Source organism: Macrotis lagotis, chromosome 6, assembly GCF_037893015.1.
Source record: "Macrotis lagotis isolate mMagLag1 chromosome 6, bilby.v1.9.chrom.fasta, whole genome shotgun sequence".
NCBI lineage: Eukaryota > Metazoa > Chordata > Mammalia > Peramelemorphia > Peramelidae > Macrotis > Macrotis lagotis.
The window spans coordinates 62,366,508-62,394,098 of NC_133663.1; the positions used below are offsets into that span (position 1 = coordinate 62,366,508).

General features: G+C 38.2%; 1 protein-coding gene and 1 long non-coding RNA gene across 4 annotated transcripts in view; one reads left to right on the forward strand and one right to left on the reverse strand.

Annotated features, from left to right (window-relative positions):
* LOC141490884 (uncharacterized) overlaps positions 1-27,591 on the reverse strand; it is a 119,898-nt gene that overhangs the window by 71,830 nt on the left and 20,477 nt on the right. For 2 of the 3 annotated variants that reach the window (XR_012469382.1, XR_012469384.1), the window contains exon 1: positions 1,918-8,423. The exons of the other annotated variant lie outside the window; for it this stretch is intronic. This is a non-coding gene — a long non-coding RNA (uncharacterized LOC141490884). Of the gene's footprint in view, positions 1-1,917; positions 8,424-27,591 lie in introns of those variants that run through there. 3 annotated transcript variants of the gene reach the window in all.
* Positions 26,798-27,591, forward strand: part of SERPINE2 (serpin family E member 2) — a 77,227-nt gene continuing 76,433 nt past the window's right edge. The window contains exon 1 of the mRNA XM_074191263.1: positions 26,798-26,878. The gene's annotated coding sequence lies outside the window, so the exon portion shown is untranslated. The remainder of the gene's footprint in view (positions 26,879-27,591) is intronic.

Sequence of the window (27,591 nt, forward strand, 5' to 3'; positions counted from 1 at the left end):
TATGAAGACTAGGCCATGAATAGCCACCCCCGATATATAAATATTTCCTTCTAAGTCTTTTATTATTCTTTTTTAAATTGTTTTCAATAACAAGCCATTATTAGACCTAAACTCCCAAAGAAATCAAAGAAAGAGGGAAAGGACTCATATGTACAAAAATATAATAATTCATTTTATGATGGCAAAGAATTGGAAACAAAGAGGATACTCCTCATTTTGAGGAATGGCTGAAAAAAATTGCTATATGATGATCATAAAGAGAATACTATTATGCTATAGGTTTTAGCTTTTCCCCAGAGTTCACAAGACCTTTGCATTGATTGACATTTAGTGCCAAAGGAATGGCCACCAGATGATGAAGTATTTTTGGTCATAGCAGTTTGTGAAGACATCTAATAAGGCACAGAGGGATAGTGTTCTGGAGGGAATACTAACAGAGATAAAATCATGGATCCCTGAAATAGTAAAATAAATATTCAGTTAATTATCTGCATGTTTGACTTCAATCTGACTCAGAATTTTGAACAACGTCCATACCTCCTTCAAATATTTAAGTCCAAAATTTAAAAAGAGATTGATTCAAAAACCTTTTTTTCTTAATTAAGAATTTTGTCAAGTACTCAAGAAATGGCCCTTTACAAAGTCCCAGTGAAATGGAGAGTTAATGGGAATTCCATTTGTCCTCATCTGTTATATTTATAACCTAATAAGGTCAAAACTCTCCATTATTTGAAGTGCACCAAACTGTAATAGAACTGGATAGATGCCAATGAACAAAGCTGATATGACATTGTAATGAGCCCTTTTTGCCCTTGACTCTAGAGGCCTCCAAGAAACCCAAAAGGATGTTTCTGAAATCCAGGTTTTTTTTTTACAAAAATGGATCTATTGATACTAATTAATACCAACCAACCCTCTTAAACAGAAACAGAAATACTTCAGGATTTCAGCCCATTTCCATCCCAAATCCCCAAGATTACCTTGATCTTGTATAAAACTTATATGTACACAATTGTTTGCATATTGTCTCTGCTATTAGAATGGGAGTTTCCTGAAGACAGGAACCATGTCTCCAGCACTTAGCACATAGTAGGAGTTTGATAAATGCTGTTTTCAAATATTCCCCAAATTCTTTTATCCATTATTTATGGGGGCCATCATTTATGAGTTCCAGTGATAGATTTTGAGCTACCAAGTGCTGTATGGATATACTAGTCTGGGAAATACTGGATTCAAGTATATTGTTAAAATCACCTGAACTACAGGTTCAATATGGGCAAATGGGTGGAAAAGTGGATAATGCTCCAAACCTAGAGTGAAGAAGATTCAACTTCCTGAGGTTAAATCTGGCCCCAGAGTGTGACCCTGAGTAAGTCCCTTTAACCCTATTATAACCTCAGTTTTCTCTTCTGGAATATGATAAAATGTAGGCCCAGGGAGCTGAAGTAATATTGTTTCAAATGACAGTAGAAGAGGCAGCTAGGTGGCAAAGTAGATAGAGCACCAGCCCTGGAGTCAGGAGTGCCTGAGTTCAAATCCGGCCTCAGATACTTAATAATTATCTAGTTGTGTGGCCTTGGGCAAATCACTTAACCCCATTGCCTTGCCAAAAAAAAAAAAAGCAAACCTGAAAAACCCAAATGACAGGACAAGAATTGGAATCCAGATGTTGTATTTGCTAATCAATTGAAAGAGTACTGGATTTGAAGTCAAATGGCCTTGGTTCTGCTACTTTCTACCTGTCTAGGCCTCAGCATCCTCATCAGTAAAATAAGGGGGTTAGACAAGGGGATTTCTAGAATCTCTTTCAATTCTAAATTTATGGTCCTATTATGCACTGCAAAGACAGTACAATGACTAGAGCTCAGGTCTTGGAACCAGGAAGACCTGAGTTCAAATTCAATCTTAGATACTTACTATATGTGTTAACCTAGGCACATCAAGTAAGCTCTCTCTGCCTCAGTTCCTTATCTGTATATCTGTAAAATGGAAAGAAAAGCAACACTTCATAGGGTTGTTGTGAGGATAAAATGAGATAATATTTGTAAAGCATTTTTCAAATTTTAAAGGGTTTAAATGCTAGCCATAATCATTATTCTATTATCCAGATGAAGAGTCCTTTCTGTGAGGCTTTATTTTCTCCAGAAAACCAATATGAGTCTAGAAGAAACCGACCTGTCAGTCACGTGAAGTCTCTGTAGGTTTTTAGTTTTCTTTTTTCCTTTTCATATAAGCTTCTCATTTTCTCTAGGGAAATCTCTATGAATGTCCCTACATTGATACAGCTTTCTGCTTCCTTGAAATAGCTTTGTAAGAGACCTTAGATTTAGAGTTAGAAAGGACCTTGCCAACATTATATAGATGAGGAGACCAAAACACAAGTCAATCGATTCTCTGAGAGTCACAATTAATAATACAAATAAATGTTACTATTATTATCACCAACAATAGTTAGCATTTATACATGTGCCAAATACTGTGAAGAGCTAGTAAATGTTTGAGGTAAAAACTAAACATATCCCTTAATTAATTCATTCATTTATTTATTCAACCAAGATCAATAACTACTAAAGTAGCTTAAGTACTAAAGAGGAATTCAAAGAAATGTAAAACAAACTCCTGGTGGCAGATAAGTAAATGTTGGTATGGAAAGGAAACCACAGTGTTTTCTCCCCACTCTAGTCCTTTGTCTCCTTTTGCTCTCCTTGGCTTTTTTGACTACCTCATTATTCTTAACTTTGAAAAGTTCTTTCCCATTTGAGCAATCTATACTGGTTAATGCATCTTTTTCCCCAAAGTAAGACTTATAGTGATGAGATTTAATAGTAGTACATATTTTACAAGATTGTTCCATTTTTATTCTCTTTATGACTTATGACACTTGTAGCAGGAGTTGTTTCACCCTTAGAATTCTGACCTATCTAGGGGTAACAAGACCCTATCCTCCTGATCTTAAGTATCAGATTGTTTCCAACATCACAAAAGACAGAGGCACCTCTTCTTTTTTATTTTTTTTTAGTTCCTGGTTACAGGCACAACTTCTTTTTCAGTTGTTTCTTCACCAGCTGCCTTACAAATGTCCTCCCCTAAGGAGTTCTTAAGAACAAAGAGGTCTCAATTAGTACAAAGAATTAATCCAATGAAATAGTGACATCAATTGAATTTTCATTGAATATTTCCATTGGATGAAACCAATAACTATATTTCACATAGAATTATAAATTCAAATAGTTCAGATTCATGAATTCATTAGTTATAATTAATTGGGACCTGTCTGCATGATTAAACAATACCTATGAATTTGTCATATCACTCTGCTTAATTGATCAGGATATGTGGGTTTGAGTTCTGGCTCTGCCATTTCCTAACTATGTTATCTAGGACATCATACAATCTCACTGAATCTCAGTTTTCTTGTCTCTAAAATAGGGGTTAATGGTACAGGTTAATGGTATCTCAAAATGGTACAGGCTAATGGTACAGGTTAATGGTATCTCAAAAGTCTTTATACCATTTTAAGCTTTAATAGCATACAACTGCACTGAGATTTTTGGCATTCCCTATATTACAGTATTAGATGCATAGAGTTGTTACAAGGACCAAATGGTATTGTTACCATTGATTTAAAATATTTTCCACTGTACTTTATCCTTTATATCATTTCCTCTGTAGAATCTACATTCATCAATCTTCCCTTGACATGCCCTGATAATGACTCTGGGCGGTGATGTTGTTGCCAAGGTTAAACTCTAAGGAAGGTTCTTCCCAGAGAAAAGCCCCCAAGTTCAGGACCAGCCATGGACTCTATTCCCTTGATGAACCTGTCTGCCTGAACTCTGAGAGGCTCATCATCAAGTTGACTTAAGGACGGTGCATTTTTTCAATCAAGACAACTGAACAACCAATCAATCAATATTTATTAAGCACCTATGCTAAGTAAGCACTGTAGAGGTAGGTCTTCAAAAACACTGAGTCGCTGGATAGAAATAAAATTCATCTTCTATCAATTAGAATTTATGGGACCTGGGATTATAACAAACCATAAGTACCAGGAATGTTTTGATAAATGGTGACTTCAAAGGACTTCCAGATAATCCAGTAGAAAAAGCATCATACCATAAAGTCTGAGAAAATTCTCCTTCTTATGATTATGATTCCTACTTGTAACCTGGAACTCAGTTTTTCCATATACTATGAAGGAGTTGGATTAAATGAATTAGTCCCTTCTAGGGCTAGATTTATGATCCTGTGAATCCCAGTCCTGTGATTTATGTGACCTCCGGCAAATCACTTCACCTGTCTAAGACTCAATGTCTTCATTAGTACACTGAGAGGATAGGACTAAATAATCTCTAACAACCTTTTTAGCTCTATATCCTATGACCTTATGACTTCTTACAATGACCCATCCCTTAGAACTGTTCTCTTCAGAGTTGAGTTTACTGCAAACCAGGGACATCATCAGGACATATTGTGCCTATTTTCAACAGCATTTAATAAGAAAACCATCTGGTGTCTTCCTGCTATAATACGTTAAATTAATGATGTCCGTTCACATTTTCCAGAGGGGATAAATCCATGTGTTTGAAATTGAAGAATCAAAATGCATTTCAGATCCAACCTATCCTTAAAAGTCAGGCTCACACCGAAATTCTATAATGGGACCTTTCTTAGCCAAATCTGACAAATAGTGATGTTCTCTTTTGAAAAACTACAACATCTCATATTATTATTATTTCTATTATTATCTGCTACTTTTATTACCTGATCTTGAATAAATTCATTCTTAGGACTTGTTTTCCTCAACTATAAATGCGGAAATTTTAATGATACATTAAGGTTCCGATGGTACCTTCTGGCTCTAACTCTATGAACTCTATGTTTCTATGACTAGAACATCTTTAATATCCCTTCCAGAAATAATCATGAGCCCTATGATGGAAAACACTTTAGAGTCATCTTGGTGGTTTGTTTTTATTTGGGGGGGTTGGTTTTTGCAAGGCAGATGGGGTTAAGTGGCTTGCCCAACGCCACACAGCTAGGTAATTATTAAGTGTCTGAGATCAGATTTGAACCCAGGTACTCCTGACTCCAGGGCAGATGCTCTATCCACTGCACAACCTAGCCGACCCTAGAGTCATCTTAATCCACTATTAGTCATATTTTTTTGATGACAAAAAAATTTTCTCACATCTTCTTGACATCTGTCTTTCCAAAACCTCCCTCAGTTCTTTCTTGTTCTGCCTTCTGAGACCTTTCTACAAGACAGTCCTTCAAATACTTGAAGACAATTAATCTTATTCCTTAAACTATCTCTTCTTCATGTCAAACAAACTAAGTTCCTTCAGCAGATCTTTGTTCAGCATGATCCAATCTCCTTTCCATCCCGATTGCCCTACTCTGGTAAATAACAACAAATGATAAGGGCAACTAGAATCCATATAATGCAAGATTTTTGAAGTACCTTACATAGTTTACTCATTTAATCTGAATGTCTCTTACATTCAGGATATCATACAATCTCACTGAATCTCAGTTTTCTTGTCTCTAAAATAGGGGTTAATGGTACAGGTTAATGGTATCTCAAAATGGTACAGGCTAATGGTACAGGTTAATGGTATCTACATCCCAAATAAACCCTAAATAAATAATTTTTTTAAAAAAATCTGCAAAGCTGATTGCATTGATATAGAAACTTCTTCTTCCAATGCAACTATTCTAGAGTTACTAGAAGGAATTGAGAAGTTAAGTAAATTTCCCAGGACCACTCAGCCAGTATCTGGAGATGCCAGTCTTAAACCCAGTTCATTCCAATTTTGATGCTGGCTTTTTTTCTCTCTGTGCACTTCTGTTTTTTCAAATAAAGAATAACAAATAACATTTATGTAGTGATTTAAGGTTTGTAAAATGCTTTGTATATCTTATCTCAGTTGATTTCACAAGCTTGTGATCTAGGTGATTTTATTGCTCCTACTTTATAGATGAGGAAAATGAGATTGAGAAGGGTCCAGTGACTTGCCTTGGTCACATAACTAATAAATTGTCTAAATCATGATTAAAACTCAGATAATCCAGACTTTTAAGTCCAATGTTTTATACAATCTAGCCATATCAGAAGGTTTAAAAGTGGAGGAAGCATTTTTTTTAGGTTTTTGCAAGGCAATGGGGTTAAGTGACTTGCCCAAGGCCACACAACTAGGTAATTATTAAGTGTCTGAGGCCAGATTTGAACTCAAGGACTCCTGACTCCAGGGCTGGTGTTCTATCCACTGCACCACCTAGCCACCCCAGAGGAAGAATTTTCAATGCAGAGGGAATAGTCAATGCATAGATCTGGAATTGAGAGATAGTTAAAATAATAACCATAGCCAGCATTTATATAATCCTTTAAGGTTTTGCAAAGCACCTTAAAAAATTATCTCATTTGATCTCTACAACAACTATGTGAGGTACAATAATTATTCAATTCAATTCAACAAAATACAGGTTTCTACTATGTGGAGGACTCACTAGGTAGCAGGGTTAAAAAATAAATCAGATCCTGCCCTCAAGGAACTTACGTTTGAATGAAAAGATAGGACACTATATATAAACTAGGGTTTCCAAAAATCCCAGGTGAGAGAGAGTGAATGGATGAATGAATAAAAGCTGCATATAATTTGCATAAAATAGCCATATTTTAAAGTAATGTTCAAGTCTAAAATTGTTCACACTTCAAGAGTTAATGCCTTCCTGGCTAATTCCCTTCCTGGAAAGCTTTTGATGTAGGGAGAACCTGTTTCAACAGTTATTAGCACAAACAATTGAATTTAGTTTGTATTGAACCATCTTCATTTTAATGTGCTCACCCCATGTTTCCTGTCTATACCAAATGGGATTTACATATGTCATTCACTTATATGCCACAGAAATGCTTTTATATTGTTATTGTTCTTGGCAGAAAAGTAAGACGTTAGTATTCCCCTGTGATATTTGGATTAGAGAATTTGTTTAACCTTGAGCTATCCTGGGGATATTGCTGGTCTGACAAATTTAACTATAATTGGCAATCTGTGGAAGGCAAAATTGAATGCAAATGACATGTCATTAGTGTCTGAGAAGGTGATCTAGGCCATCCCACAGCTGCCATGTTCCCCTTCACACACTTTTTAAAGCTGGAAGAGAATCGAATAGTCATTTGGTCCTTCTCCCCTCATTTTTACAGATGAGGAAACTGAGACCCAAGGAAGAGAAGTGACTTGGGGCAGGGGAAAGAAAGAGAATGTGCATTTATTAAGAATCTTCTAAAAGGTGCCAGTCATTGTGCTAAGCACTTTATAACTATTATCTCAAGTGATCCTCACAACAAGCTAGGGAGGTACGTGCTGCTATTCTCACCAGTTAATAGTTGAAAAATTGAGGTGAACAGAGTTATGTGACTTGTCCACCATCATATATCTGAGTAGGGATTTGAATAAAGGTCATCCTGAGTCTAAGTCCAGTACTCTATCCACTGTACCATTTAGCTACCTCAGATCCATTTCTCTTGCATCATAATTCAAAGATTTCTCCTGCCTCCCAATTTAATGCATTTTCTACAATACAAATGACATAGTGTCTGCCACATGATTATCAAATGACTAAATGAAATGCTTTCTACTCTAGTTTTTCCCCAGTTGATCCAGTTAATCCCTTGGCTCCTTCCAAGTCTCTTGATTCTGTGCTTTCCATGCATTTTCATATTCTCACTTTGGATTATATAACCTGGTTTCCTATTTCTCCTAACAAGACTGGAAGCTTTTTGAGGGCAAGGATAATCTTAGTTATCCCTCTCAGAGCCTAGCACAATGCCGTTGTACACAGTAGGCACTCAAAAGGATTGTTGATTGAATTGAATAGAATTGAATTAATTTCATCCCAGGGCATAGTCCATTTTTCTTAGAAATATTAGAATTTCTGTTTGGTTTTTATTTGGTAAAATCATCCCCTTGGTAATTTTTTTCTTGTTTGATTAATGAGTTCAGGGATTAAAGAGATTGTAGCTATAAAAAATGTGTTTGCATTTTAGTTTCTAAGTTTAAAAAGTCCATTTCTAATTTCTTCTTCAGATGCAACCACATAATGCAGGTGGTTTCATCTTCTCCAACCCCAGAAGACCATGACAGCAACATTGCCAATTAAAGACAAATAGTCATCTAGCCTGTCACAATGCCTTCTAATGAAAGAAAATGATCCAAAAGAGGATACTTCATAAGCAATGATTCTACCATTCAGTAACACCAGTGCAGTGATGAGCCAGCTGAACTTGGAATGAAAAGAAACCTAATTAATTTTATTCTGACCTTTCCCGTATACTATCCTTGTGACCATAGACAGGCATAATCTCATGTGAGCCTCACAACAGTCCTGTGGGATTATTCTAACAGTATTATCTCCATTTTACATATGAGAAAAATGAGACTCAGAAGAGTTATGTTTCTGAGGTAGAATAGAAAAAAAAAATCACTAGATTTGAAGTCAGGGGACCTGGGTTCAAATTCCACCTCTGCCACTTCATATATATATATATATATATATATATATATATATATATATATATATATGTATATACATATATATATATATATATATATATATATATATATATATATATGACTGTGGACAAATCACTTAGTTTTCTGCTCCTCAACTTCCTAATTTGTAAAAATTTGTTAACATTTGCAAAAATGACTAGATGATTTCTAAATATTGTACCCTCTGACTTGCCAAAAGGCATCTAACTTTTTCTGTAAAGTGTCTATAGTCAAGAGGATTCATCTTTCTGAGTTCAAATCTGACCTCAGCTGTCTGATCCTGGGCAAGTCACTTAATTCTGTTTGATTCAGTTTCCTCATCTGTAAAATGTGTTGGAAAAGAAAATAGTAAACCACTCTAATATCTTTACCAAAAGCAACAACAATAAAAAATCGAAATGGGGTCAAGAGTTAGCAATAACTGAACAATAGTAAAAGTTTTAACATCTCCAACTGCCTATTGGAATCTCCAACTAGATGTTCCATAGTCATCTTAAACTCAATATTTCCAAAACCAAATGTTATTTTCCCAAAAAAAATATCCTCCTGTTTTCTGAACTTCTCTACTACAGTTGAGGTCACTACTATCATCAAAATCTCTCAGTCTCATGATCTAGGTGACTTCTTGGAATATATTTTTTCACCATATCCAATCTGTTGCCAAATCCCTGTAGATTGTACCTCTTGAACTTCCCCAGTGTGAACCCTCTTCTCTCCTCTAACACTGCCACCACCCAAGTGCAAGCTGATATCACTTCTCTCTTAGACAATTATAATAGTCTACTGTTTGATCTCCATGGAGAGGATCTTTCCTCACTCTCATCTATCCTCTATTTAATTTTCAAATTGGTCTTCCTAACCTATATATCTGGTCATTTCACCCCACTTCTTACTTAATAATAATAATAAACCTAAATGGTTTCCTAGACTGTTCCTTCAGGATGATGAGCTAGTTTGCCTTTCTTTGTATCTTTAGCACAGAACATATATGTTTTTGTTGATAAGTCATATTTGACTTATCATGACCACATTTGGGATTTCCATGACAAAGATACTGGAGTATTTGCATTTTCCTTCTCCAGTTCACTTTATAGATGAGGAAACTGAGACAGAGTTAAGTGACTTGTCCAGGGTCACAAGTTAGTAAGTGTTTGGTGTTAGTAATGAATTCAGGTCTACTGCACTTATTATTAAACATTTAATAAAAATTAATTGGATGACTGATTGATTGATTGATGATGATGATGACTGACAATTTGGTTGATAATGATAGCAACATCATGCAATCATAGCCAAATGGTACAATTCCTTGTACAATTGAATGCATGAGTAATACACATTATCAAAATATGAGCACCTTCAGAACATACACTCAGTGAACATGGATTCAGGGAAGTTTAATATGACATGCCAAATACAAACTAGTCATATCTTACATGTAATATGTGCTCATAAATTAAAGAAGCAATGTGATATGGCCCCAATGAATTTGGAGTAAGAGCTAAGGTTCAGATCTTTTTTTTGTTTTGTTTTTGTTTTTTAGGTTTTTGCAAGGCAAATGGAGTTAAGTGGCTTGTCCAAGGCCACACAGCTAGGTAATTATTAAATGTCTGAGACCAGATTTGAACCCAAGTACTCCTGACTCCAGGGCCGGTGCCTTATCCACTACACCACCTAGCTGCCTAAAGTTCAGATCTTGATATGAATATTTGAAAAATTTCTATATGTAATAAAATATATGGTGTCCACAATGTAAATCCAACTGATTGTGCCCAACCTGTAGAAGACAATAACCAAACAACCAACCAAGACTCCCTGGCATATAATCCAGACCATCCTGAATCCCTAGCATAGTGTACTAAGTGGATGGATCATCTTCCTTTTGCCATCATAGAATCAGAACCCATTTGGCAGAAAATTTCTTTTCAGAAACACATTTACATATGCCCCTACACAATTGAATTTTTCCAGTCAGGAGCTTCCAAGACTGTGGATAGTTTGCCATGAGTTGATCATATTCCTTATATCTGGTCAGGGTTAGACTGATTTAATCTAATAAACTTAAATTGGTTTTGGGAAATTATGAGAAACCTTCTATTAAATGTTTAGAAACGTTTCCGGTTTACATTTAACCACAGCAAAGCATTATACAATCTTCTTTATAACCTAAAGCAAAGGTCTCCCAGTCAGAGGTACTGTTTATGTGGTTGAATGAAAGTGTTATCTATAGACTTCCAGAAACATTTACTGGCATCTGTGCAAAGTTTATATATGAGCACCATCAGTGGTCAAGTCATTTGTCTCCAACCCAGCTCTAATTAAAACCACATCCTTATTTGGTGGCCCCAACCTGAGAACACTCTAAGAAACTTTTCTCTAGGGATATTTATATTCATTCAGATATTCTTGACACATTATTTTGAGGTTATGACTACCTCGGAAATGTTCTACTCATAAACAGAAATTGCTCTGACTTTGAACACCAAAACATCAACAGTTGAGGTAATCAACATCTTGCTTAAAAAGAATTGTACTATAATAAGACTAATAAAGCATTTTCTTGAGGATAATCATGTTCTTCTTAACAAGCCCAATTTAGAAAATTATCAGTAATACCACCATCTGGTGGTTCCCCCAGATAGTTACAACCATCTGTATGTCAGTAGTCAACATTTTAATGATATCTCAAAGTGAAATCAAAAGGGCAGGAAATCTATTTTAAAAAACTACTTCTAGAAAATGACTGTTTTATGCTTTTGGAGCACTAATTAGTGAGCAGGTGGAGAGTACTAAGGAACACTCACTCAAGACATACCCCTAATGTCATAGAGTAATACATTCATACTCAATGGGATTTGGAAATGCTTTCATTTATTTGGAAATTCCAAACATTTCTGAGAAGACATCCTATCTAGGATATTGAGATAGGTCAAGAGAAATTTGAGGTATAGCTGAGGGAGTAGAGATTTGGACCCCAGATAGACACAGATACATCAAGGTGGCCACCTGAGGAAGAAAGCGGCTTCTTCCAACAGAATTAAGCATCAGAAATATTCTTGGAGGGTTAACCTTGCCAACTGAGAGTCAAGACTTTAGAAGTTCAACTAAGACACTGCACCTTGAGGGGGGGGACCTTTGAGAAGATTCTTCAGAGAAGAAAAGATGTTAAGGCTTGGCAGTTGATAGAGGATGGTTGGGGCCTCCTCTCCCTAGAATATACTACCACCCTTGCGGCTTGCTCACCCTAAGTATCCCTCGTCCGCTCCAAATCCCCTTCTCCAATTGGTGATTTTTCTCCTAGAGCCTCCATTTTTTGGGAAGGGATCTGAATCAGAATGTCTTTGTTCCTCTTTCAACCCTATCTCCATTTAAACTTCAACATCAGTCTCAGTGACTTTTATCAGACACGTCCTCCTCCAGTTTTTCAGCTTTCTTTCCTAAATCATCTTCCTCCATTAAAATGTAATTTCCTTGTGGAAAGGGATTGTTTTTTGCTTCTATTTATTTTCCAGCTGAGACATAGTTGTTGTTTGTACTTCATTCTAGAAGAGGGCTATGATATCAGGGAGGTGATGTCATGGCATGCAAGTTAATTGAATCTTAATGAGGGAGGGCTGTGCCAACCTCACTTTCTCCTCCAGAACAATCTGAGTCCAATGGCCACCTTTGGAGCAGGACAACTGAAGTTGGCCTTGGATGCAGTGGAAGACCTTGACCTTTTTGAGCTAGAATCTTTATCAGATCTGTTTGACTGAAGCAACACCTATTCCTTTATGAAGGCCAGGGGAGAAAGAAATGAAGCAAAAATGGCCTCTTTTGCATGGTGCAAAAAAAAAAAAATCAGTCTGCAAGAGGAAGAATCTCAGGTTTTTCTGGCCACAAAAGAAACAATTGCTATTTACATTCACTCTGAACCATTCTGGAGTCCAAACAATGGCCAAGTAGGGTTGTCCTAGAATTTAATGAATGTTTGTTTACTTCATTCATTCCTTCCTGCTATAGTATCTATATGTGCAAGCTGTGGTGGGGGGGGGGGTGAAAAATAAAACTAAATTCTAAATCAGTCCTCATGGTAACAAAAAGCAGATATTAAATAATATTTTTTTAAAATAACAGATACTACTATTATCTCCATTTTAAAGGTGAGAAAACTGAAGCTCAGAGACTTGTCCAGAATCACATAGATAAGTATCTGACACAGGATTTGAATTCAGGTCTTCCTAACCTTAGATGCAGAACTCTAGACACTATTCTACCTAGTTGGTCATATGATATTGATTTAGAATGGGATAAGCATCAAGAAAGAATAAAGTAGGAGGGCGGCTGGGTGGCACAGTGGATAGAGCACTGGCCCTGGAGTCAGGGAGACCTGAGTTCAAATCACTCTATGATACTTAATAAGTCCCTAGCTGTGTGACCTTGGGCAAGTCACTTAATAACTCCATTGCCTTGCAAAAGCCAAAAAAAGAAAGTATTTTTAGAAGAATATGAATAGAAACTAATCTGTAGGAAGTAGAAAGATGAGAAGATAGGGTAACATTAATAAGCAAACCCTTCCCCCTCTTCCTCCTCCTTCCTTAGGATACACCACCCTCCTTTCCCAGCCCAGCAAAATTTTAAAAAAAATAGGGAGTTTTTTCCTCCATCCTCATCAGCTCAGTGGGGAGCCTTGTACTGTGGTCAGAAACACTCCATTGAAGATGGATTTGAGAGAGCATTTGAAAGGATAGAGAGTATCGGCTTTTATCTTAATGTATCACAAGGAGGAGTCTGTTATAGACACAGCCGGTACTGTGAAAAGAGACAGGGAGCATGAGACCAGGAGGGGGGAAGAACTGAATGAACCAACAGTCAAAGAGGAAATGTGAACAAAGCAAAGAAAATGAGATGAAGGAGAAGCCAATCCCAAGTCCAGAATGAGCCTCTGAGAGGATCTGGAATGTTCCATGGCACCACTGGAAGTGCACCCCGCACTAGACAGATGGGTGTCTATCCTTGGCATTCTACTATAATAGCCTTGGATGGAACTATAGAAATCATCTGGCCCAAGTCTATTTTTAATATCCCCTAAGGACACTCACCTGGAAATTTCCCGGTAATCACTCCCAATGATTTAGTAACCTTTACCATCAAGAAATCTGCCCTGGGCTCTAACCTGAATCTATCTTCCTGCAATTTATTTGATCTATATCTTCACAGAAATAAAGAATTCCTTATAATAGCACTCCCAATATATAATATGTCACGTATTTAAAATCCCTCCTTGATTCATCTTTTAATCAGACTAAATATATTCACTCCTACAATCTTTCTTAACAAATCTCTAATTTAACTTTATTTAACATAATAATTGGGATTGGACATTCCATTGCAATTTTATTGGAATAGAGATCTCCATGCCAGAAAAGTAACTTCACTCATGCATTTCTCATCTAAACTGCAATTTGCAGTTATCTGCAACTTAGTGAATTGTCTTATACATTGAGAGGTTAAGGATCAAACAACCAGTATGTGCCAAAGGCAGGACTTGAAACAGGTCTTCCTAATTCTAAAATCCCTATCCACTCACTACACTGCCTCTAACATAATGACATTATGATTAAAGAACTCTTTATAAGGATGGGGGAGGGAAGCAAGATTGGGGGAAAATTGTAAAACTCAAAATAAAAAAATCTTTCTAAAAAAACTCTTTACAAACATTATCTCATTTGGAAAGTACTTTGTTATTGTCATTGTTTAGTCCTGTCCCAAACACTTCGTGAGCCCATTTTTGGGTTTTCTTGGCAGACACTAGAGTGGTTTGTCACTTCCTTCTCTAGGTAATTTTACAGATGAGGAAACTGAGGCAAACAGAATAAAGTGACTTCGTCCTGTCCAAAGTCATACAACTTGTAAGTGTATATGACCAGATTTGAGCTCAGGAAGAGGAGTTAAATAGCTTTCTTAAGTTCATATATCTAATAAGCATTAAGGGAGAATTCAAATCTAGGTCTTCCTTGACTCTGTATCTACTCATCTTTCCATTATATTAAATTGTCTCCCTTATTATAATTAGAAAGAGTTCACAACTGGAATGATTTTATTTTATTTATATCCTTGTGTTTGGTTTTGTAATTGTTCTTTTTTTAAAAAACTGTAAATTTAATCCAACAGGCACATATATTTCAATATGCAATGAAAGAGGAGGATTATATTCTTATAATATGTTTATATATAAAGAGAGGCTGTAAACCTTTATATACAGTTTGATCCTTTGAAGGAAATATGCATATAACAAATTTAACAAGCAATAACAAAATTTTGCATCTCCTTCCGCACTTCTTTTGGTTTTCTTCTATTTTTTTAGTTGTTATTTTATTTTTCAACTACATGGATAGTTTTCAATATTCATTATTTTGTAAGCTTTTGAGTTCCACATTTTTCTACTTCCCACCCTTCTCTCCACCTTCCCCATGACAGCAAACAATCTGATATAGGTTATATATGTATAATCACAATAATGTTTAGCATATATCCATATTAATCATATTGTGAAAAAGAAGAATCAGAACTAACGGGGGAAAAAACATGAGAAAAAGAAAAAACATAAAAAGTGAAAATAGTATGCTTTGGTCTGCATTCAGAATCCATAATTTTTTCCTCTAGATGTTCTTCCATGTGTTTTTTAAAATATTTTGTTGATCTGTTTTAGGAGGAATATTTATTACTACTCACTAACCTCTGAAGGGAACCCCCTATGAATAGAAATTCTCACTTGTAACAAATACAAGCAGTCAGGTGTTCAGAAAAAGATTCCCAAAGTGTCAGCAAAAATAGTTCCCATTTCCATTTCTGAATTTTCTAACAATCTGTGAGGTAGGTAGTGGGAATGGTATTATCCCCATTTTATGGATGAAGAGAGGGTCAATAATGTTAAGCTATTTGTCCAAAATCACACAATTAGTAAATGGTAGAACCCTGGACTGGACCCCAGTTTTTCTGGCTTCTCTTTCCACTCTACAGGGTGCTTCTCAATAGAGCATGTATCATGTTCCTTCCTGTCCAGAAATGAAAGCAGGGTAAAAGGATAAGATGGAAGGGAAGCGGTAAATTTTAAATACTCCATTTTAAGCCTACCCACTAACAACTGGGAAAAAAAAACATCATTGATTAAAGATTTGCTTAATGGGACTGCTAAATGAGACATCCAATGTCACATTCTCACACCTAACACTATAAATTTATTAATTATCTTCCTTAATAGCATGCCCCCCAACTCCACTTTACATATTTCCTTCTGTCTTGGCATCAGATGTAGGTACATCATTGGAGTCTGACAACCCCCCTCCCCACTCCCAACCCTACCCCCTACCCCTTGCCCGGGTTGGCTGCCTCATGATATCTATTCCTTGGCAATGGGTGGATTTCACTCATATTGAAATGTGCCTGACCTACATATCCTCTCATCTCAACTTCCTTCTGCCTTCCAAAATACCCAAGATGCCAACTAGCTACTCTGAAAAACAAATCTGTACTAAAATACCAGTGAAAAGAGTCTTCTTCCCCTTACTCCCTCAGTTCCAACTAACATTCTCCTTCCCCTTCCTTTCCAGGGAACAATTGTTCATTTTAAGAGTGACCTGAAGAAGACATTTCATTGCCTAGTTCACTTAAAGATTTTTGTAGAAGGAATTTCAGATCCTTGGGAAAATATTGAGTGGGAGGGAGGATAGGATTTCAGCTCTGTTTCATATTACTTATTAATTTATGGTAGATTGATGGTGCAGCAGGCAGAGCACTGGTCTTGGAGTCAATATGACCTGAGTTCAAATCTGTTCTCAGACACTAGATGTGTGGCCTTGGGTAAGTCATTATACTATGACCCTCTGAATTACTTTCCTCAACTGTAAAATGGAGATGATAATAATAGCAACTATCTCATAGGATTATTGTGAATATCAATTATGATAGCATTTGACTGGACTGTAATAGATATCAAATAAATGTCTATTATTCATTCATTCAATCAACAAATTTATTACTAATGTAGCAATGGTGGCAGCAAGAATATTCGCTTGCTAGGTAAGCTTGAGTCCTCGGCCTCCTTCTTCTGCTATCTGTTTCCTTCCTTGATCAGAGACCCTAGACTAAACCATCCTGAGAAAAATAAAGGCTTTCAGCCCTGATTCAAGAGGCTGAGAGTTTCAGAGTCAGATGCCATTTGTCCATAGAAAAGTAAGGTCCACATTAGCCTTGATCTTCAGAGAAGGATGCTACAGATGAAAGGATTAAGAAAGCCCATCATCTATGAGTCCTAGATAACTGGGAGCTTTGGATCTTGGGAACTGCTCAGGTGGTTGTTGGTGGTGGAGGTGGTGCTGCTGCTGCTGTAATTGTTTGTCCTTCCTTCTTGAAGTGGACCATGATATCAGAGAGGTTATACCCTGACAAGCAAGGGAATTGAGTTGAAGTGAGGGAGAGCTGTGCAGTCACCAACTTCCCTTTCTCCTCTGGAGAAAATGGCCAGATATGGAACAGGATGACAGAAGATGGCCTTGGATGCAGTGGGAGACCTTGAGGGCAGCTCAAAGAAAACAGTAAAATATCTATTTCAGAAGTAGCTGAGGTTCTTTTGTAAATCTTTTGAGTGTGCTCTCCCATATTGTTTTATGTTTCTGTATTTGTTGAGGTGTGTTTATGATGTCTTTTATGTTTTAAGCATCTTCAGTGGAAATTGCTTTCCTATATCTAACACCTATATTTTATATTGTGTACTTCTTCTAGAAGGGATTCTGTTATCCACTTTTTTGTGAAGATCCTAGACATAAAGCAAATCTGGCTTTCTTTTAGAAATTTCCTCATGATTATTCCAGGGTGAGGGTAAGGGTCCAGAAAGTCAGAAGAAACAATGACCCACCCCACCCCACCCCCGTCTTTTTGGACCAGGCTCTCTTCCAAATGAACCTGGTCCCTATGAATTCATAACCCAGCCTCTAGTAGGAGGGTCCACTGGACCCCAAGTCACCTCTTGCAATGAAATGAAAGCAATAGAAGGTTGCTAGGCTGCAGACCATCATTAGTGATCAGTGAACAGGCATTTACTAAATAAGTAAAGACACCATTCTAGGAATGGGAGATACAAAATCAAAAATGAAACAATTCTTGCTTTACATTCCATTGGGGAAACAGCAAACAGACTTTTAAGCAGATCCAGAATTTTAAAAAATCCAAAACTAGTAGCCAGAAAAAAAAAACTAGAAAAGGTTTCACATCAAAGGTGACTTTGAAGGAAGATAAGGATTTGAAGAGGCATTTCAGGCAAAGGGGACAGCTAAGGCAAAAGTACAGAGGTGGTAAATGATGGGAAGTTTTGTGTGAAGAGTCAGCTAGTTTGACTAGATACTAAAATGCATGAGCCTGAGTATAATAAGTCTGGAAAACTGGGCTGTAATCAGATTGGGAAGGGTTTTTAAATGCCAGACAGAGGAATTTATATTTTAACCAAGAGGTAATAAAGAGTAGAACTAAAACTTTTTTGAGCTGGCAAATTACATGGATACACCTATGCTTTAAGAATATCACTTTGGCAGTTGTGTGAAGAATGGAGTAAAGTACAATTTTAGAAAGGTTAAACTGGCTGCAGTGAACAGTAAGAACTGAAAAAAAAACTTAGAGACTCAGAAACAATTTAGAAGGCTATTGAGATAATAGGAACTGATAAGGGCCTAAATTGTGTTAATGGAGTGGAAATGAAAAAGAAGATTTGAATTCAGAGTCATTGAAAAGGAAGAAAGGATAAGACTTCACAAAAGGCTAGAAGGTGGGCTAAGGGAAGAAACTTTACGTTTTCACCCAAAATAAAGGGAAAATGGTGAGATCATTAATAAAGAGATCAAAATCAGGAGGATATTGGTTGGGGAAAGAAGTAGATGATGAACTTGGTTTTTAAACTTTTGAGTGTTAGGTAATATCAAAATTTCCAGGTGGAGATGCTATGCAAGTATTTGGCTTTTAGGATAGAAGCCAATATTTAAAATTTGGATGTCGGCAACTATCTACATGGCAATGGCTGAATGAAGGATCAAGATCATAGGAGATAGGCTCTTTTAAAAGATAGACTGCAACAGGAGAGGAATCAAGAGGAAAAATGGAGAATATTGGAATATCCTTTTTGTGAGGCGAGAGGGAAAAAGATGAGCCATTATAGGAGATAGTGACAGAGATGTCAAAATGATTGGAGGAGAACAAGGAATGGACCTGGGCTGTGAAAAACTAAGGAAGAGGTTTTAAGAGGGAAGAAATGAGAAAGAAATTTGAAAAAGAAGTAAGAAGAGGGCTTATGTACACAAAGAACTGAAAGAAGCAGAGAAGCAAGTCCATTTGGAAAGTAATGGGTTGCATTTATATGTGTTTTTCAAAAATCAAGCAATATGGTTTTATATATACAATCCTCTTTTTGTGTTGTCCTTTGTATAAAGTAGTATTCCCTCTTTTAGTGTTTGTTAACTTGATAAAAAATCTCCTATATTAAAAGAATAGATGACAGACCAAATCAAATGTTTCTTTTTCTGTAATCTCTATTTTGGTAATCTCATCTAATCCCAAGGATAATCTTATCATCTGGACACAGATGACTCCTACATTAATCAATCCTTATTTCTTTTATGACTTTCAGTTCTGCACCCCAACAACTTGTTAGACAACACTAGCTGGAAATCATTATAGTATTGTCAACTCAACATATTCCAAAACAACACGCTGTCCTCCTCTTTTAACCTATCTCTCCTAGAGACTTTCATATCTCTACTAAGGACACAGAATTCTGCTAATCATCGAGGTTTGTAACCTTGGCATTCTTTTCCATGCTTATGTCTATCTCACTACCCAAAGTCAACCAATTTCCTGGGGCAGTTAGATGATACAGTGAATAGAACTTAAGACCTGAAGACAAGGTTAGACCTAAATTTAAATCCAGCCTCAGATACTAGAGGTATGACCCTGGGAAAGACATTTAACTTTAATGTCTTCATTAATAAAATGGAAATAATAATTTTAAAATTCCATGGGTTATTGTAAAAATGTTTAGTACAGTGTTTGACATATAGTAAGCCCTATATAAATATTTGCTAATTTATTAGTTTTCTTGATTCTTCCTCCACATCATTTCGTGCCTATTTCTTCTTCATTTACTTAAGGATCAACACTCTTATGCAATCCCTTATCATGGTTTACATGGTCTATATAGAGCTTCCTCTATGTATATTGTTGTTCAATCATTTTTTTCAATCTCATCCTACCCCTTGTGATGTTATTTACTGGAGTAGTTTAACATTTCCTTTTCAGATGAGGAAACCAACATAAACAGGCCCTGACTTTCTCAGGGTCTCACAGTTAGTAACTGTTTGATCTCAGATTTGAACTCAGGAAGAGGAGTGTTCCTGACTCTAGACCCAGTTCTCTATCCACAAAGCCAGCTAGCTGCCCTTCTTTTTTGTTTTACATAGCCTCCTAATTGATTTTCCTATCTCTAGTCTTTCTCCACCTACTCCATACTTCACAAAGCTTCCAAAATAGCCATCTTAAGGTCCAGAGGTCTAACCATGTCATTCTTTGGCTCAAAAAATTTCAGTGGCTTTCTATGTATTTCTAGGATAAAATATGCCTTTGCCAGGCAATCTGGCTTCAACCTACCTTGACAGCCTTATTTCACCCTTTTCCTCTTTGTATCTTCTTTATTCCTGTCAAATTCTGCTGCTTACTATGTCCTGGGCTCAAAATAACTGTCTCCTTTTCACAAGATTGAAATATATCCCATGCCCAAAATACGACACTCCCTTTTCATCAGTACCTTTCAGAATTATCTTCTGTTAAGATTCAACTTAAGAGCTGAGTGTGAAGTCGAATTTCGCAATTCAACAATCTAACTAAAACCCAAGTCTAACAACTAAATTGTTAACATTAGTTTCTCCCATGGAGCTATCTCTGATTTTCCATCTCTTGGTGGTCTTTCCAACCTCAAATATTTCCAGAATTCTTAATCTCATCTCTTCTCCCACTCCCCACCTCCTTTCCCCAACTAAGTCATATCTGTGTTCCTATGACATCTGTCCAAGCATGTGAACGCTCCTTCAGGAAAGAGACTGTGGATTTGTCTCCTTAGCTCCAGCTTTGGACAAAGGTGATAAATGAATTATTTTTGGATTGAATACACTGCTGAGAACTCAAGAAAGATGAAAATCAATGGAAACTTTGTGGGAGCATTTCAACAGAAATGTAACAAACTGTGGATTGGAAGTCAGAGAGCACAAAGCTGTGCTCAAATCCAGATCTGCTAATATTGTTTTGTATGGCCTCAATTTCCTCATCTGTAAAATGAGAGGGGTTGGGCTAGATGACAAATAAGTTTTCTTCCATGATACTATGACCTTGAGTGTTGGAGGAAGCCATAGTAGAAGATAGATGGCTAAGGGCTAAAGAATGATGTGGGGGTGGCTAGGTGGCACAGTGGATAGAGCACCAGCCCTGGAGTCAGGAGTACCTGAGTTCAAATCTAGCCTCAGACACTTAATAACTTCCTAGCTGCCTTACTTGCCTTGGGCAAGTCACTTAACCCTGTTGCCTTGCAAAAACCTAAAAAAAATAAAAGAATGATGTGGAAGTGGAGCTAATGAGTCAACATTTTTTTAAAGTTGGTCAAATTGGAGAAGCTAGGAATCAGGAGGACTTGAGTTCAAATCCAGTCTCAGACATTTAATAATTACCTAGCTAAGTGACCTTGGGCAAGTCACTTTTCATTGTCTAGCAAAAAATCTTAAAAAAAAAAAAAAGACTGGTCAAAGGAAAGAAAAAAGATAATGGTTTGAAAATGGAACAGGAACTAGGAAAGTTGTTTTGGACTTTTTTCTGTTGGAATCTGAGTTTTTCCATCCTATTTGTGTGGTGATTTCATTGCACAAAACAACGTATAAAACAAAATGTACGTACCACATACATAACAAAATGTACATTAAAAAAAGTATACCATAGTTTGTATATAGTGTCTCTTCACTCAGAAATTCAAGGGAATGATACACTAGTCTGGTACCTTTATAGTGACATTCCTTTCATACTTAGGTTAAATTAGATGGTCTTTGAGGATACAGCTAGTGTTTCTATGGTATTTTAAGGTTTACTAATATTTTATCTTCTTAACAACTCTGATTTGGCTGCTATTTTTATTATTCTCATTTTAGAGTTCAGGAAATTGATGCAAACCAAAGTTAAGTGATCTACTAGGGGTCCCACAGCCTGTAAGTATCTGAGGCAGTATTTGAACTCTGGTCTTCCTGACTCCAGGCCTTAGTGTTCTACCTACTTTGCTACCAGTTATCTCACTTCCAACTTAAAATCCCTTCAAACTCTTTAATTCTGTGATTCTATGATAATTGATGAGTATGATTGGGAAGCCTAAACAGACAAATGTTTCAGTCTATCTCAGAAAGTTAAGGAAGGAAGTGATTTGATTTAACTGAAGAATGAACTTTTTTTCCCCCCATTAACTGTCTGGGCTTTTTTAAAAAATAATTTTGTTTTTTTTTTAATTTTCCAATTTCATGTAGAGATAGTTTTCAACATTCAATTTTGCAAAGTTTTCTCCCTCCCTTCCTTCCCTTTCCTCTCCCCAAGGGAGCAAGTAATCTAATATGTTATACGTGCACAATCATGTAAAATATATTTCCACATTAGTCATTCTGCATGTTGTGAAAGAAAAATCAGAACAAAAGGGGAAAACCACAAGGAAGAAGAAGCAAATTTAAAAAGGGAAAATAGCATGTTTCAATCTGCATTCAGATTCCATAGTTCTTTTTCTGGATATGGTTAGCATTTTTTTTATCTTGAGTCTTTTGAAATTGTCTTAGATCATTATATTACTGAGAAGAGTTAGATCTATCATAGTTAATCATTATACAGTGTTGCACTTACTGTGTACAATGTTCTCCTGGTTCTGCTCACTTCACTCAGCATCAGTTCATGAAAGTCTTCCCTAGTTTTTCTTAATCCTAACTACTCAGTATTTCTTACAGAACAGTAATATTCCATTGCATATATTCTACAACTGGTTAAGTCATTCCCTCAATTGTCACCACAAAAAAAGAGTTGCTATAAATATTTTTGTATGTGTGGGTCTTTTCCCCTTTTTTATGATCTCTTCAGGATATAGACCTGGTATTTCTGAGATCAAAGGGTAGGCACAGTATTAGAACCCTTTGAGCATAGCTCCAAAGTACTCTCCCGAATGACTGGATCAATTCACAACTCCACCAGCAGTGCTTTAGTACCCCTGCTTTCCTATATCCCTGCCAAGTTGTATTCTTTCCCTTTTCTGTTATATTAACCAATCTGATAGGTGTGAGGTAGTACCTTGGAGTTGTTTAAATTTGCATTTCTCTAATTAATAGTGATTTAGAGCATTTTTCATGTGACTATAGATGGCTTTTGTTGAAGAACAAACTTTTAAAGGAGCTAAATGAAAATAAAGACAATGTTTGAAATGCACAAGTTAAATTCTGAGATTAGGTTTTATTAAAAGGCAGTTTTCTCTTACTGATTTGGATTATAAAACAAGATAGAGTGGTATTGGAATATAGAGAATTTGCAAAAGCAAAGCCTTTTTTATAAATATTATCTCATTTGATACTCACAAAAACTCTGAGAAGTAAGTGCTGTAATTATTCTCATTTTACAGCTGAAGAAACTGAGGCAGAAGTTAAGTGTCTTTCCCAGGGTCACATAGCTAGAATATAACAGCACACAAAAATCTAGTTTTTGTGGCATAAGTGTTAAAGAGAGGTTACAGATGAGAGCAGAAACTAATCATCTTAATAGGACAACATCATAGGATTATGAATGTCCCAATGGACAGAATCTCTGAGATCCTCTTGTCCAATTCCCTCATTTTCCAGATGAAGTAGATGAAGCTCAATGATTCAATGACTTGCCTAAGGTCACAGGGCTAATTTATTAGAAAAGTCAAGATTCAAACTCTGATTAACCTGATTCAAAGCTCTTCCCACCACTGGCTGCCTTCTGAGGGCCTTCATTCTACAGGATCTCATACGATCACATGTTGAGATCAAAAGGAAATTTTTTTCTAAGGTACAAGATCACACTATTTAGGTCCATTGTAGAGGTGGGGGCTGGGAGGGGGATTTTACATCTTCTGAAGCTTTCAACATTGGACCTTTTCCAAGAGAGGAAATGGGACTAAATGGATCATTTGTTTTCTCCTCTTTTGGCTTTTCTTAGGTTTCTCCCAACTGTGGCTCATAGACACAAAGCCAGGCTTAGAGTTCCACTAGGGCTTCCTTACACTGAGCTGGATAAACTCCAGGTAACCTTACATTTTTTTGAGGAACAAACAAACAATCCAAAGCCCTCTCTGAAAAATGTGACAGATTGGACAAATGAATGAGATAATGAAATTCAAGGCAGTGAAGACAAAATTGCAAAGAGAGATCAAGAAAAAAATTATTCTATTTAGAAAGTCAGGAAGTCCTTGGATTTTTCCAAAGAGTCTGAGCTAGAGATAATGGGGAACTGTCAATTAGAAATACAAAGTCATCAAAAATTTTTTTTCTCCAAAGGAAAATCAGACGCTAAAGAAAAATAACTGATTTATTGCTATTGACTATCCCCCCTCCCCAAAAGAAGCTTAGCTTCTTCCATGAAACTAGGTAAGACTTGGGTCACATAATAATTTGCTTTATATGTCTGAAAAAATGGTGCCACTGCATCTTTGTGATTATTATTTTGGTCTCTTCTCCCCAGCACTAAGAATACAGACTAACTAACATTAGGAAGGCTGACTTGGTTAGAAGCAGAGTTGGTATTCCCGGCACTATCCAACTTGCAAAACAGTCCTTTGTCTTACACTGTTTCCTTCTGAGGAGATGCTTTGGACATTTCACTTAATACCACAAAGAACAAAAGATAGCAATATGTCATGGGATTTAGCCTGTGCAGTTACATATATAGATGTGTATGTATATAAATATATATATATGTATGTATGTATATATATTTTTATACACACATTTTTTAAAAACCATATCCTCCTGTCTGATTTCAGAATCTACTACTGCTCAAAATCTTTTTTTTTTTTTGTATGTCATTCAGGAGAAAAGATATTCAGTAGTAGTGAAAAGCCTGGACAAAAACAGAGGTAAGGGCTCCAGGTTTCTGTTTACTCTGAACTTTTTTTTCAAGTAATTATCCTCAAGTTTTCTGCAAAAATCTATTAAAATTAGAATAGCTAAATAAAAGTGATCTGGAAAAACCAATGGCCTATAATGGAAATAATAGATGAAAATGCTATACATATTTATAAAGTTCTTTCAAATCTGATTTAGTTTTAAAGGAATTTTTTTAAGGAAAATATAAAATTTTCATGAATCCCTTTAGGTATAACATACCAGGCTTAGTTAAGGATTTTTCTTTGGGGGTCCAGCACAGAATTACTAGTTTTATGGTATGTATGTGTTTTTCACTTAGGATGCATTACCTAATGTTTTTACTCATTTTTAGATTTATACAAGATGAGGCCGAGGGCAGGCTTTGAAATCTAGGCAAATGAGTTAAAGACCTGTTTATTACACACTGACTTTGTGACCTTAGAGTTTCCCCCTAAGGCAGAGAATTGCATTGGTAAAGGTAGCTTCCTCACCTGGAGCATGCTCTCCATATAAAACCACAGACTTGGAAAAACGTGTGTATGTCTGTATGTAGGTGTGTATTGCATGTCTATTGTGTATGTTGTGTAGATATGGGCATTAGAGCACATCTACATTTACATGCCTGTGTGTATATTCATATGTACACATGACTTTTTGTGTAACTATCCAGCTTGAGACTGACCTGAAGAATTACTCACCATTTGTTACCTGGATTATTTCCTTAACTACCCTGGCATCTCTGAAGGGCCAGATCCCTGCCTTAGACTTCTTTGTGCACCATTCCCAATCCACTTTGCCTAGCACAGCGTCCTGAACACTCGTACACTCAAGAAATATTTAAGTACCTGAAAAGGAGACTATATCACCCAAGATTTTCTAATTATTAGTCAGTGGATTCACATTTCATTCACTTTCTTTTCTTTTCTTTTCTTTTTTGCAAGGCATTGGGGTTAAGTGGCTTGCCGAAGGCCACACAGCTAGGCAATTATTAAGTGTCTGAGGTCGAATTTGAACTCAGGTCCTCCTGATTCCAGAGCCAGTGCTCTATCCACTGGACCACCTCGACTCCCCTCATTCACTTTTCTTTAGAGGAAAAGTTTTTCATTTGATTCTGAAAAGTAGTGGTTCTGAATATGGTGAAATTTCTATGCCGGGCTATGGACAAGTTGAAGACCCAAAGGGAGTTCATTCTTTATGAGGAATCAAGATAAGCGGCTAAGGTCCTGCTAGTTCTGATGGGGGCGAAGACGGAACTTGTTCCAGATCCTTAGAAGCCACGTATGGCTTCCCCAGGTCGGTTCTAGGGGATGGAAGAGCCGACAAGCAAGTTTGGTCCTTTTGGGGCGGAGGATCCCCTGTGGACAGGAGCCGGGGTGGGGGGGGCAAGGAGACTGGTAACTCGAAGGCTACTAGGGTCGTTATAGTTTCATGGGCACAGGCTGTGCCAGGCGTCCTTCCAGTTCGGGAAGAGAAGGGCAGAAGCGCTCGCCCCTCATCCGGGTGGTCCGCGGCTGTCCCAAAGGGACAAACCTTGGACTGACCCCTTTCTTCCCATCCTCTCCAGCTCTGGTGGAAGGGCCACTCCGCGTGCCTGACCTGCACCCCGGGGGTCGGTGCCAAAGTCCTGGGAGTGGTGGGTAAGGAGGGGGCAGCTGGGTGGAGGAGGAGGAGGAGGAGGAGGAGGAGGAGGAGGAGGAGGAGGAGGAGGAGGAGGAGGAGGAGGAGGAGGAGGAGGAGGAGGAGGAGGAGGAGGAGGGGCCGCGGACCCGGAGGGCTCCCGCGGACTCGGGGTGGGTGGGGGGCGGGGGGAAGAGGCAGGAAGGAAGGGGACGGGGGGAGGGCGGGGAGCGAGGGGGTGACCCGGGCCGGCCGGTCTGCCCTGGCCGCGAGGAGCAGCCCTGCGAGCCGCGGGCCGGGACAGACATAAAGGGAGCTTTGTGGCGCTAGCGCCGCGTCTTCCCCGCCGCCGCCTCCTCGCCCCTTCTCCTCCTGCCCCTTTCTTTCCTCCTCCTCGCACTTCTCTCCTCCTCCTGCCTTTTTTTCTCTTCTTCCGTCTTCTCCCCGCCCTCGCAGGACTCGGCTCCTGCCGCCGCCGCCGCCGCCGCTGGCGTACCTGGAGAGCCGGAGCGAGAGGCGGTGAGTGGGGGCTCCGGGCGCGGGGTGGGCTCCGGACCCCAGCGGCCCGGGCTGACGGCGCCCCGCCGCGGCCAGCCCTCCCTCCCCGGGGGGCGCGGGAAGGCGAGGAAGCCCCGAGAGTCCCGGAGAGGGGAGCCCCGAGAAGGGAGGCTTGGAGGAGAGAGGTGCTCCGCAGAGGGGAGCCTTGGAGAAGGGAGCCCTGGAAAGGGGAGACTTGGAGAGGGGAGCCCCGGAGAGAAGTGTTGCAGAGAGGGGAGCCCTGGCAAGGGGAGCCTTGGTGTAAGGAGCCCTGGCCAGGGGAGCCCCGGAGAAAGGTGCTCCGCAGAGGGGAGCCTTGGAGAAGGGAGCCCCGAAGAAGGGAACCCTGGAAAGGGGAGCCTGGGAGAAGGGAGTCCTGGAAAGGGGAGCCCCGGCTCCTTGCGCCCTAAGGGCTTCTTTCTGCTTTCCGCCCCCACCGTCCTGAACGGCTCGCAGGACGCGGAGGGCAGACTCACTCTTCTTGCCCCTTCAGTGCGTGCTCCCGTGGGTGAGCGCTATCCTCGCCTTTGCCCTTTTTTTGCCGGCGCCTATAACGGTCGTGACATTGGTGGAAGTTTCTGCAGGCTTTGGTTGCCCCCGCGTCGGGTTGGGGGTACCCTGGGTTGCTCTCCCCCTCCCTCCCTGTAGCAACCTCAAACATGGGGGGGTGGTTTTACACAGAGAGAGGGGCAGTG